Source organism: Cupressus sempervirens, chromosome 3 (assembly GCF_028749045.1).
Source record: "Cupressus sempervirens isolate cs-2001-9-10 chromosome 3, ASM2874904v1, whole genome shotgun sequence".
Taxonomy (NCBI): domain Eukaryota; kingdom Viridiplantae; phylum Streptophyta; class Pinopsida; order Cupressales; family Cupressaceae; genus Cupressus; species Cupressus sempervirens.
The window spans coordinates 135,924,862-135,937,980 of record NC_143120.1 but is presented as its reverse complement, the minus strand read 5'-3'; the positions used below and the strand labels follow the sequence as shown (position 1 = coordinate 135,937,980).

The window sequence follows — 13,119 nt, the reverse complement described above, 5'->3', positions numbered from 1 at the left end:
GTTTAAAAAATCTTGAAATTTTACAAAGGTGGGGGCACACCCCATGCATCCCATCACCCCCTCACCCCACCCCGTGCCCATGTTGTATGTACCTTGTTTTTGTGTTTGCATATTTATTTCGGTGGGGTTTGAAACAAATCTTAAAAGTTTTTTTAATCTTTGTGTAAGCACCTTCATAAGTTACACTCCTTGCATGGCTAGAGAATATTCATCTACTTCAAACAGTTCAAAGCCTACACCAGCTCATGCTTGATATACTTTGTCCTCAAGTGGCCTAAACACGTGAAGTTTGACCATTGAAAGAATATTTGATCCCTTTTACATGTATCTTTTTTTAATGTTTTAATTTGGAAAAGTATATTATAGCACCTACGGGTATATTCTAGCATTCTAAATGCATATTCTAGTGATTGGAATACTGATGCGTGTCTTGTGACACTTGTCAACACAGAATAAAATGCTAGGTATTCTATCCTTTCTTCAATATAGAAATCTCAAATGCTATAAGAATCTGATCAAATAAGAAAAACTCAAGGTTTATAAATTTAAACATATAACTTTATGATGTATATAGACTCTATGAAATGATGTGATATTGCTTGTAATCACTAGGAGACTTACACAATTGTTCTTGGGCTGTATCAACTATTTCTCCTGTAAAGTAGCTAGAACTTGAATACTAAACTAATTCGAACTTCAAATAGACAATAGAAAGGAATAGGGTTTAGAGATTCTACTCCAACATTGGAGGACAATGATGATAATGGATAATGCCTAGATAAGTGGAATCTTCAAACCAAGGCTTCACTTCCCCATTAGGAAACAACTACACAAAACTTGATACAATCTCCAAAGGTAAAGGATTTTCATATTGCAAGCATTCATCCAAATACCCAATACTAGCACGAGCCAAATAACAGCCCTAATCAAACTTGTGCTAAATCGAGTTCAGACTAACCATGCACTACAACTTGCAATCAACAAACAACAAACGGTATGAACCAAGGAATTCATCACATTTCTCCATTAAAATTAATGAACGTCAATTAAAATTTGAGAAGTAGAAATCATGCAAAATGTTGAACAACATACAAACATCCACCAAATCTTCAATAAAAATCCTGTATTTATTCTAACATAGTCTCGGCAACAATTTTTTATCTCCTCCTCCTACTACTATTACTACCTTTCTAATCTACACTATATCTCTACTATCTGTGAGTGGGAAATGTGGGCCTCTGTGATTCTCACACACTTCAACATGATCCTTATTTGACGGATCATCCCCAAATGAACATGGGATTGTCATCCAAAATGTCCAACAGGTCGATCTGTTGCCTCCTAACTAAAATAATTTTGCTAATTGCTCTTAGATCAAGAAGCTAGCAACCAGACATCTAGAATGAAGGATTTTATAGCTAAATGAGATGCAAGATTAATCTAGACAAAATGCAATATTAATCTAGAAATAAAGAGGGCAAATTATATAAATCTATGCATTGTTAAGCTAAAATGAGATTAAAATGCAAGAAAATCAAAGCTATGAATATAAGAAAATGAGTGATTATTTCAGCATAAGCTTGATATAATTCATTTGCATCTTCCTAAATGAGGAATTGAGAGTTTCTTACATAGAATTCCACAATTGATCAATGGTTGAGATCAAATCATATGGACGGTCGAGATTAGAAATGAGATTCAGCAAGATTGGAAACTTCCTTGTGCAAATGGAGTTAATTGATTGTTTTTCAGTGGAATAAGGAGTTAACTAATATAATTCCTTTTCCAATTCCAGTTGTAATGTCCCCGATTAGGACATTAAATTATAAATCCTGACTCTACATATAGTTTTCTATATTTTTTTCTCTGATTCCGAATGATTCCACTTTTTTATTTTCCTTTATATTTCTCCGTACTTCTCATATATATGTCAATATTAAAATTCTCTATGTATATATAGTTTTCACTTCTAGGAGTCATGTCTTTTCATTATATTATTATAATAATATTATATTTATAATATAATTATATTAATAATTTGATTATAACATATATTATTTTAATAATATATCAACTATATTATTATATAATACTTTATTAATATAGTGTTTCTATATTAAAATATATCTTTATCATCATAATATCATTATTTATTTATAATTATATTAGATTATAATTTCATTCATTTTGCTGATTATTATAGCATGTAATGCTATATTATATTTATTATCATATGTACTAAGGGACTTATATAGAATAGTTTATATTGATTATCTATAATTGATTATAATTATAATTATATTTTATGTTATAGTTTAATATTTAGTTCGATAAATCAAGATTGGGAAGATGAGATCTTCCCCTTACCATCAATAGGTTGAGCTAGTGCATTTACAATTCGACCTAAATAAGCATCACTTACTGGTATTTGAGCAATTTTTCCCATTGCTCCCACCAAACTACCCTCTTGTATCATCAAACCATCACCCATTAATATAGCTCCAACATTATCTGATTCTAGATTTAGGGCAATACCTACTGTACCATCTACAAATTCTACTAATTCACCTAACATTACTTTATCAAGACTATGATATTTTCTTATAATATTTATTAAAAATGGGGACATAACAAGTCTGCCCCTCTCGATTTTGCTTGACCTCAAGCAATAAATATGATCCTAATTGACTCATAGCTTAGATTCCTTGGCTTCCTTGCTTCCACATTAAATACTTGCAAAAGTATACATGTTAGTATATGATGGTCTTATGCAAGAATATATGATTGAAGACACAAAATAGACACATTAATGTATGAAGACACAATGCAAACACGAGGTAGACACACGAATGCATGAAGACACAAAAAATACACGAAGCAAACACATCGATGCATGAAGACACGATGTAGATACATAGTATACATGTTAGAATCTTGCTTACAAATTGAAATAAGAAAAGGTAAGGAAATGTTTTACCACTCTGATCGTGAATGTCGTGCTCCTTTCTCCTATCTCAAAATCAAAAGTTCTTGAAGATGTGTCTTTTAGAAATTTATCTTCAAAGCTAATACTATAATATGGTGTCTAATTCTCTAGTGGATGGTAGATTTACCACTACTCGAGTTTGGACACACTCAGCTTTGGGGCTCCCTTAGATCTTTATCTATATTGGGATCCTTTTGCCCCAACGCGACCGATTTATTCCTCCCCCTATGCACACTGCCTACCCACTAGGTAGATGTTTAATTCCATTGTGGATGGTAGATTTACTGCTGCTCGACTTTGGACACGCTCAGCTTGGGGCTCCCTCAGATCTTGATCCATATTGGGATTCTCTTGCCCCAATGTGACCAATTTACTCCTCCCTCTGCGCACACTCCCTACCCACTAGGAACATGTTTAATTTTGATGCGGATGGTAGATTTACCACTTCTCGAGTTTGGACACACTCAGCTTGGGGCTCCCTCAAATCTTTTTTCATATTGGAATTCTATTTACCCCAACGTGACCAATTTACTCCTCCCCCTATGTACACTCCCTATCCATGAATTTAAGCACAAAGGATTGAATAATATCCCCTTTGGAGACCTTTCTCTATAATTTCAATTTTGTTCCTTGGGGTCACAATTTATAGTATTCATTTCCAATTTTTTTTGTATTGGATTTTTGTATGTTTCCTTCCTGTCCTTATGTTTGATCTGTATTCCAGATTTCTATTGATCTATATGTATATTAAGATCGGAAGTATAACAGAAATATATAATACTGATCTATATTATTAGTGTGTATATATTTTTTATATAATATAAATGATATTGATTAATTATTATTAACAGATGTCTCTGTGACATATATATATATATATATCCTATGTGTTCTGGCTGTCTGATTTGTTTCCAGATGCTGATACAGATTTATGAATCTGCCAGTACTTTCCTCTATAATATTCTCTTTCGTGTGCAGGGTAACGAATATATTTTTACATTCTCTGCTCTCAATCAGACCACTATTTTTCTTTTTGTGTATATGTATATGTGTCATTTCTTTGTCTGATTATCCCACCCTCCAATGAAGGGTGTTATTTAAATGCTATTGTCTGCTTTGTCTGAGTGTATTGATCCCTCATAATAAACAATGGTTTCTGTTTCTTTTGTAACAAATTTGAAGGTTGAGCAATGTTGTTGTGTCACCGGTCATTCGGGAGAATGGTGAGTATCAAGGCACTATTGAATATAAAACCCCACAATCAATATTTTTTTTGTCAGGTTCTTCAAAAAAACCGTTGGTCTCAGAATGAAAAACTTTTATCCATGATATCTGTCATAAATTGACTTTTAAATATGGTTATCATTGTCTTAAAATATCAAACCATTTGATCCGAATAGAATTGCACATAATTATTTAATCCATGTTTCATATTCATCCAGGCACTACTTAACTTCTCTTTTCATTGTCAATGCAATGACCTTGATATTCTATATCTTCATATATTTAAGCAATTTTGAATAAATTGCTATATCTGATATAGATAATTTAGTCCTGCAATAAGTAACGCCTTTGATTTTCTCTTGTAAATATGCAACCATTAACGTCGAACAGATCATTCCTTTCTATGATCCTCCTTAATTTTCTTTATAATTTCAGATTTTAGGATTTGAGATGTTCCTCGAAATGTAGATGAGCCCTAATCACTGATTTCTTTTCCTTTGTGTACCTTGTTGTCTGAATGGTAATCCCTCAATAACTGTTTCATCTTATTGTATTCAAGCTAGCAAGATCATGCTTTGATACCACTGTAATGTCCCTGATTAGGACATTAGATTATAAATCCTGACTTTGAATATATTTTTCTATATTTTTTTCTCTGATTCCAAGTGATTCCCCTTTTTTTATTTTCCTTTATATTTCTCCGTACTTCTCATAAATATGTCAATATTAAAATTCTCTATGTACATATAGTTTTCATTTCTAGGAGTCATGTCTTTTCCTTATATTATTATAATAATATTACATTTATAATATAATTATATTAATAATTAGATTATAGCATATATTATTTTATAATATATCAACTATATTATTATATAATACTTTATTAATATAATGTTTCTATATTAAAATATATCTTAATCATCATAATATCATTATTTATTTATAATTATCTTAGATTATCATTTCATTCATTTTGCTGATTATTATAGCATGTAATGCTATATTATATTTGTTATCATATGTACTAAGGGACATATATAGAATAGTTTATATTGATTGTCTATAATTGATTATAATTATAATTATATTTTATGTTATAGTTTAATATTTAGTTTTGTAAGTGATATTACTTATTAATATTTTCTTATAATATTTATTAAAAATGGAGACATGACACCAATTCAATCAGAGTAATCCATTTCTAAGAGGATTTGGAGAGTATATTTAATTTAATCAAATTGAATATGACCTCATAAAATGCATAATCTTAATTAATTGAATAATTAAACCGAATAATTAAAATGAGGATATATTTAATTAAATTAAATACATTTAATTCCCTAATGTGTATTTTGGTGAAAGGGCAAATTTAATTTAATAAAAGTGCTAGGACTCATAATTAAATTAAATTTATTAGTAGGTTTACCTTTGCTAATTCGATTAGACTTGGGAATTAAATAGAGCATGTAATTAATGTAGATTAGGGATTTTCTGCATTTGACACTTAGGTTAAGTAGCCATTATCAAAATTCAGAATTGCCTAGTAAAATAGGAATTTAAGATTGACTAATAGAATAGAATTGGTTTAGCCTGTCAATGTGTCAATTTTGGGGTATTACATTTGCCCTTCTTTGAATGAATGTGCGAGCAACACATTCAATTCAAAGAAATCAGAAGTATGAAGCATAGACCAAGAAATGATATTGGTTTCGAAATTGATGATACATAGACCAATTCATAAGCTTTTTACGGTTATCTTCAAAACGAAGTTTAACCTTAGGGAATCTAGATAGAACACCTAGATACCGAGATTGATAAGCTTTTTAAGGTTATCTCCAAAACGAAGCTTAACCTTAGGGAACCCAGATAGAAAACCTAGATAGCAATATGAAAGAACAAAGATTATCAAACTTCACTGAATTGCTCCCAGAACAAGACTCAATACTCAGGAGTCGGGGTTGTACTGTCCTGGTACCTATCCATTAGAAGATGACAAGATTAATTGCGATTTATAGAATTATCCCTAGAATGAGGCTTAATCCTTAGGAGTTAGGGTTAGATTGTCCCAATACCTGTCCATTAAATAGTGATTGAAGGAAAGAGCTTAGAATTATCCTCAGAACGAGGCTTAATTCTCAACAAAAGCTAGGACTATCTCTAGAATGAAGCTTAATCCTTAGCAAGAATTTGGAATTATCTCCAGAACGAAGCTTAATCCCCCAGACTCCAGATAGGACACCTGAATACTGGTCCATAAAAGAGATAACAAGACCTATCATTAGTTGTAGAATCATCCCCAGAATGAGGCTTCATCCTCAGGAGTCAAGGTTAGACTGTTCTGATACTTGTCCATCGAACTCTGACAAGAACTGTTATAAGATTGATCAGCTGAGCAAAAGATAAGATAAATGACATACGATGCTAGAGAGGGGGGAACAAAGATGCCCCAAGTGATGAGATGCCCCTAGCGATCAGGACATAATGTTCAAATTGATTTGAAGCCAGTTTTGAAAGATTCAATGATGTAATCATCCTGCCTCCTCGGGAGCAAAATCAAAAAACGACACACCAGAACAATGATGCAAAGCAGTATATTGAATGATTGAAGAAATCTGAGGTCCGACAAAATATGGAAGAGATCAGAAGGATCTAAAGAAAATTTGAAGTCGATTTGAAGTGATTTCGAGGTCCAAAAGACCAAATTTGACCAAAATTGACCAGAGTTGAGGTTTTCTAGAAATTTTAAATTTTTTGAAAAACATGTGATTTGAAAATATTCTAAGATTCATAAAGTATCAGAAAAATAAACTGCACAAGTATTCGATCGCATCGGCCCCAAAATTTTAAAATGCAATCTCAAGTTGTTATAGTGTTTTAGATTTCAAATTCATTCCTCAAAAAGAGTTTAGGGCAGCCAGATTAGCCAGGAGGGTTGTTTTTATGCCAATCAGAGCACTTTGAAAAATCAGGCCAAAACCTATATAAGGGCCCAAAAGGCCTTTTTCAATTCATTTGTGCATTGTCTTTTGTGAAGAAGAGAGCTTTGAGGAGAAAGATGGTGGTCCCCGTACATTTGTATTGATTCGAGCATTCCAGGCGACACAATCGGCCGACGAAGTATGACCCTCTGGTGAGTCATTGATAACCTGTCTTGTCATTGAATTTTTCACACATTTTGATCATGTTTTTAGCATTTTTTTAGCCGTTCTAAAGTCGTCTACAGGTCTTCGCGTGGAGGCTTCGTTCTTCGTGCAAGCCTGTATGTAATGGCGCGCAAGGAAATACCATTTTGGTACTTCTTCGCCTGGCATGGTGGGTTTCTGTGCGCAGAAGGTACCCATCTCTCGTGTGGGAAACCCTTGACAAGGTTGTTTTGCACGTGTTTAGTTAGGGTTTCTTGCGCGAAGATATGGAATCTCATGCGAAAAAGTGAAATCTTGCGCGAGAAAGTGAGATCTCGTGCAAAAACTAGTGTTAAATGCGAAAAATTGTTGTTCAAAAATTTGATTTTGGCATTGTTGCTTGTCGAAGGCTGACTGCATGCATGTTGTGTGTGTTTGCAAGTTACGTTTCCTAATGTATCATTTAGATCACACTATCCCGCCAACGGAGCACTGATTAGATAGCTTGATGCTAGTGTGCGAGAACATATTGATGTCCTCGGATTGTCTCATCTATGGGGTATTGCCGCATTAGTGGTGAACCACGATTTATTGATGGCACTGGTTGAGTGTTTCCATTCGGAGATGAACACATTTCGCTTGCCCTTGGGGGAGATGACCATTACACCGGAGGATATATACAGGATACTCCACATTGCATTCCATGGCCCTAGAGTGGTGTATGACACACAACCACAGATAGGTACAGCGGCACTGAGGGCCATATTTAGGGAGGAACTCATTGTGGGTCGGGTCATCACATGGGATGAGCTAGCGCACACATATGGTCCCACCCACAGATTGGCATCAGTGCTCGGGGTATTCATTAGTTGCTTTTTGATGCCTGACGTAGACCAACACGGACTCGAGTGCAGATGGGGCCAGATGTTGCAACAGATGCTGGATGAGAAAGTACGTTATTGATGGGGTCCATGCATGTTGGTACATATGTTCCACAAGATGCACGAGATAGTATATCATGAGAGGAAGAGCATGATGGTAGGGGTCTATGTTCTTCAAGTGTGGGCATGGGAGCACTTGCTCATTAGGAGGCCGATATTCTAGGATATGAGACAAGACCACAAGCCCTATATATGCAGATATCAGGGACAGATGACCCAGAAGCTCTGGGTAAGACCAAGCAGTAGAGAGATTAGTTGGATGACCTAGTAGCGGTAGTGTGGCGGCCCTAGAGAGAGATTGAAGTGTGGGATAATGCTCAAGTGGAGCTCGGCCACATGTTTGCCTCCTGACCACTGATTAGTCATTGAGAGATTTCCCTTGACTCGCGTGTGGCAACAGTACGGTTGGCCATAGGATATTTCACAGGAGCATTGCACATATGCTCCCTTTTCCACAGACCTGGTTCATGAATGGTCTGTCAGATTAGATTAGGGTAGATCGATGACCAATGCACGATCTGCTACTATTACGCAGTGGGATTACTTGGCAACAATAGCGGATGGGGGGATGACTCTAGCATACCAGGCACATTTTGTGTGTCATCCCTTCCCACACTTCACAGACCCAGTTGGGATGGCAGTGTCGAGTCAACCTGTACAACAACCACGACAGCAACCACTACAGCAGCAACAGAGACCTAGGCAACGTACCTCACAGGTACAGATTCTTCCCCGACAGATGGGAGATGATGCAGGTGTAGGTGGCAGTGGGTCCAGATAGAGACATTCAAGAGGTGAGATGGGTTCCTTAGGTGCCATCAGAGGAGATTCACAGAGGCAGCAAGTCGACTAGGAGCAGCCAGCTAAGCAGCCTAAGGCCGTAGTAGGTGATGAGGAGATGACGGATCAGCCCACTCCCAATCCACATTAGGATGCCTTGAGGAGGACTAGAGAGCAACTACGAGCAGAACAACGCAACTAGTTGATATACAGATATAGTTGATAGTGCGAGATATGCAGGAGATCCAGGATCTTCGCGCAAAGCTAGAGCAGCAGCGCAAGGAGACTTGACTGTAGAGTGCCAGGGCGACGTACTCTTATGCTGAATATATCACAGTAGTACCTAAGGTTGCAGATCAGATGCCCCAATTTTCTGAGTATGCAAGAGCATCAAATGGCATACAGTGGCCATCGAGACCAAATGCCCCTCCTCCACCTCGGGATGAGGGAGAAGGGAATAGTTAGATATTCTCTCTTCCGATTTTGATTCTGGCTATGTACTGATTGGTATGTCAGCGTCATTTTGTATGATTTTGAGATTGACAGCGCTCGATTAGCATTAAGTTTTGCATCGATGTACACTAAACTCCATATATATATGAGATTTTGATTTGAGTATCTTTGCATGTGTCACTCTCTCTTTATAGTTTGTTGTACATGAGATGTTAATGCTATGATTGATTGAATGCAAATTTGATATGATGTATGCATGTAGTGTAGATGAAATGAATCATGAAATTATGTGTATGAAATGCAAAATGTGAATGCACTAACATCTCACATATGGTGTTCCATTTATGTTGATAGTGACAAGTATCCCATGAAGATCGAGAGGATGAACCAAAGAAACGAATGCTTGTGCAATCGTGAAGAAATGTGATACTTTGAAGAAACCAACAATCCCTCATCACGAAGGATGCAAGTAAATTAGTGATTGAACCATGTGCTTATGCAATGCGGTCCTAAGCTAGATTGTAATGTCCCCAATTTTGTTAGCATCGGAGCTTCAGGGATTAGCCTATTATTGTGATCCTCGTAGGCTAATTATTGTGGATAGAGAGTCTTTTGTGGCAGTGGCTTGGCTTGGGAGGGTCTTATCTTCTCCACATCTTAATAAGCTACAGGTTGGTCTTTGTTTGGTTCAGATTGGACTTTGTTTGGGTTAGTTTTGTGTACTTACTATTTGTGGTAAGTTGGTGTTGAAAGAGATGGACCCTTTCTATTTTTGGAAAATACATTTGGTCACATGGAGAAATAATAGGTATGAGTCCTATTTCAGATGACATAATTAAATGATGAGTATTTTGGGAATTATTATTTTTTTACTGGCCAAATTATTATTAATTATTAAATGGCTTATTATAAAGTTATAATTTAACTTTATAATTTCATTTAAGTTGAGAGTTATCATTGGAAAGTGTCATTTATTAATTAGTTAAGCCAAGTCAAGTGAGAGAATCTAATGGAAGCTTCTAATTAATGCTGTGTGGTGGAGCTTCTTGAGTGAAGTTACATTTTGGCAACAAAAGGGAATCTGGAAGTTTTAAATACAAACTCATTTAATTGGGAAAAGCACGCTTGAATATTTATTTGCAATTGTTTCCTTTGTGGCTTTTCTAAGGTTCTGATTTTCAAATCCCTTGCTGAGGTATAAGCGTTTGATTTGAGGTTTTCGCTATATTGTTGAAGTATAGTGGAAATTGGTTTCTTGTGAATTATGAGATTTTCATGGTGGCTTCTTATACTGTATTTTTTGTGGCTGAGAAGCGATTATTGGTTGGAATAATTCAATGTCTTCTCTTACTGTATTGACTGTGGCTGAGAGAGCAATTCTATCTTGGAGATTTTGGTAATTTGTATCTCTGATTTGGATTTCTCAAGGCTGGATGTTTGTGGTTTTGCTGGTGATAAAATCTTTATGTGATTGCAAGCGGGAATATAATTGTCTGAAGCATAGTAAGTTAATGAATAAACTCATAATTCGTTGTGAGCCATTTGTTGTTTCAGATTTAAATGTGCAAATTCACATGGCAGATTTGCTTGATTTTTTTTTGAGCAATGTATAAAGCTATGGTTAATTGAATTTGTGAACAATTCTTGCATTTTCTGATAGCGTGTTTTGGAATTTTAAATACCATATATTCAATGATAATTGGATTGTCTATCAAGTGTTTGTTGAAATGTCAAATGTTTGAATAAGTGGTATTGCTAGAATCATAACCAAACAGGGTTACTACATAGATGCAACCCTAGGTCTGGTTACCAAGCTTGTAAAATTATCATCACTGAGTATTTAACTAAATCCACAAATGTCATACAATCCCCACTAACATTGCAATCATGAGTATGAATATGACACATCTCCTAGTTTTGTCGGGATTAAATGTAAGCATTCAAGGCACAAGAAGCCAGAATGACCAGAACATCTATCGCTTTTGATGTAGCAAGCTAACATAAGCATCAAAACATAAACAATAGGATGACTAGAATGTTTCTTGTGTGCAGACACACTAGACACACGAGAGATCCTTCTTATGCTAAGTAATCAGTAAGTATTCTATCTACAATGACCCTTGCGTTCGTAACCTAAGACAAAAGTGTGTTAAGTATACTCGCAATAACCCGTATGTTCACTTAGCAGGACGAGTATCAGTATTTATTGTAGCATAGAAAATTCACTCAAACAAGCAAGGAAAAGAACCAACGTCAGTGAAGAGTCCATATAAAATGAGTCAAGGTACACACGACCATCCAACACGAGATAGAGGTTCTTATAGTGGACACCCCTTTTATATGAATGCTTTAGATCATTGGAACTAAACCATCAAACAAAAAGAAAAGAAAAGATCATGCCCCCAGTGCTCGCTACTTTAGTGAAAAGAGACATCATCGAGTTGCTCAAAGGGAAATGAGAAAGTGAAAGCAAAACAAGCAAAGAAAAGCTCAACATATCTCAAACAAGTTCATCATTTTCAGTTCAGTGTTTGTGTTATAGGATTGATGTCAAATGTCAATGTTCAGAACATAGGTGAAAGAAATCTCTTCAATAGGGTGACAATAGTAGACAGATGCATTTAGAACAACTGGTGATGAAGTCAAAGAGGAATCTTCAATAAGAACCTTGGTAGGAAACTAAGCGACAGCAGACAAACGCAGTTAGAACAACTGGTGACTGATGCGAGAGATCTTCGAGAGAGAAGTCTCAATAGTGACACGAGTGACAATAGGCAGACGCAGTTAGAACTAGTGATTGACGTGAGAGATCTTTTATGACACTGTAGAGTGTTGCCCCGGTGTTATGACAAAATTCAATCCATGGATACATGAGCGAAAGCAAGAAAGCAATTCTACAAAAGCTAGAAGATGCATTGCAAGATGTAGCATTTGAAACAAGAGGCGCCTGTTTACTAGGTTTTCAACTTCTTGGCAGTGATTTTTTTTTTTGCTAACATAATGCCTATTTGCCAGGTTTTCATCAATAACACTTTTTTTGTATTTTGTGTATTTTTTGTTTTTTCACCTTTCTTTGGTGGTATTACCAAGGCACCTATTGCTAGGTTTTCACCAAGATAATGATTTTTTAAGTATATACAAAGAGCTTTTGGAACCATGTTAGCTATAAAACCATTTTAAATGGAGTGTTGATGGGCTCCTTGAGCGCCTCTCCCTTTGTTGTTGAAAGTTGGTAAGCACCGGATCCAAACACTACCATAACTATGTATGGACCAAGCCAGTTGGGTTCAAACTTCCCTTTCTGTATCCGTTGTTGCTGATTCTTAGGGTTTTCTCTCAGAACGAGATCACACAGTTGGAAGTCACATGGCTTAACTTTCTTGTTGTAGTTTCTGGACATACGCTGCTGATAAGCTCAAAGATGATCGCTAAGACTTGGGAAACAAAGGGGTACACTTGAAATTTGACAAAACATTTTTTTTTTTTTTTTTTTTTTTTTGAGATTGTACATTTCAGCGGCTGTGGCTTGCAGGAAATATCCTCCAAGGGCAGAGATCAAGCTGCTTGAGGACAGAAACCCTTAATCAACAAGCCAGCTTTCAAATTGACA

At 35.6% G+C, this 13,119-nt stretch overlaps 1 protein-coding gene across 2 annotated transcripts in view; it reads right to left on the bottom strand.

Moving 5' to 3' along the window:
• The window catches only part of LOC149565127 (SNF1-related protein kinase regulatory subunit gamma-like PV42a), a 96,334-nt gene that overhangs the window by 34,068 nt on the left and 49,147 nt on the right, over positions 1 to 13,119 (bottom strand). The window lies entirely within an intron of this gene.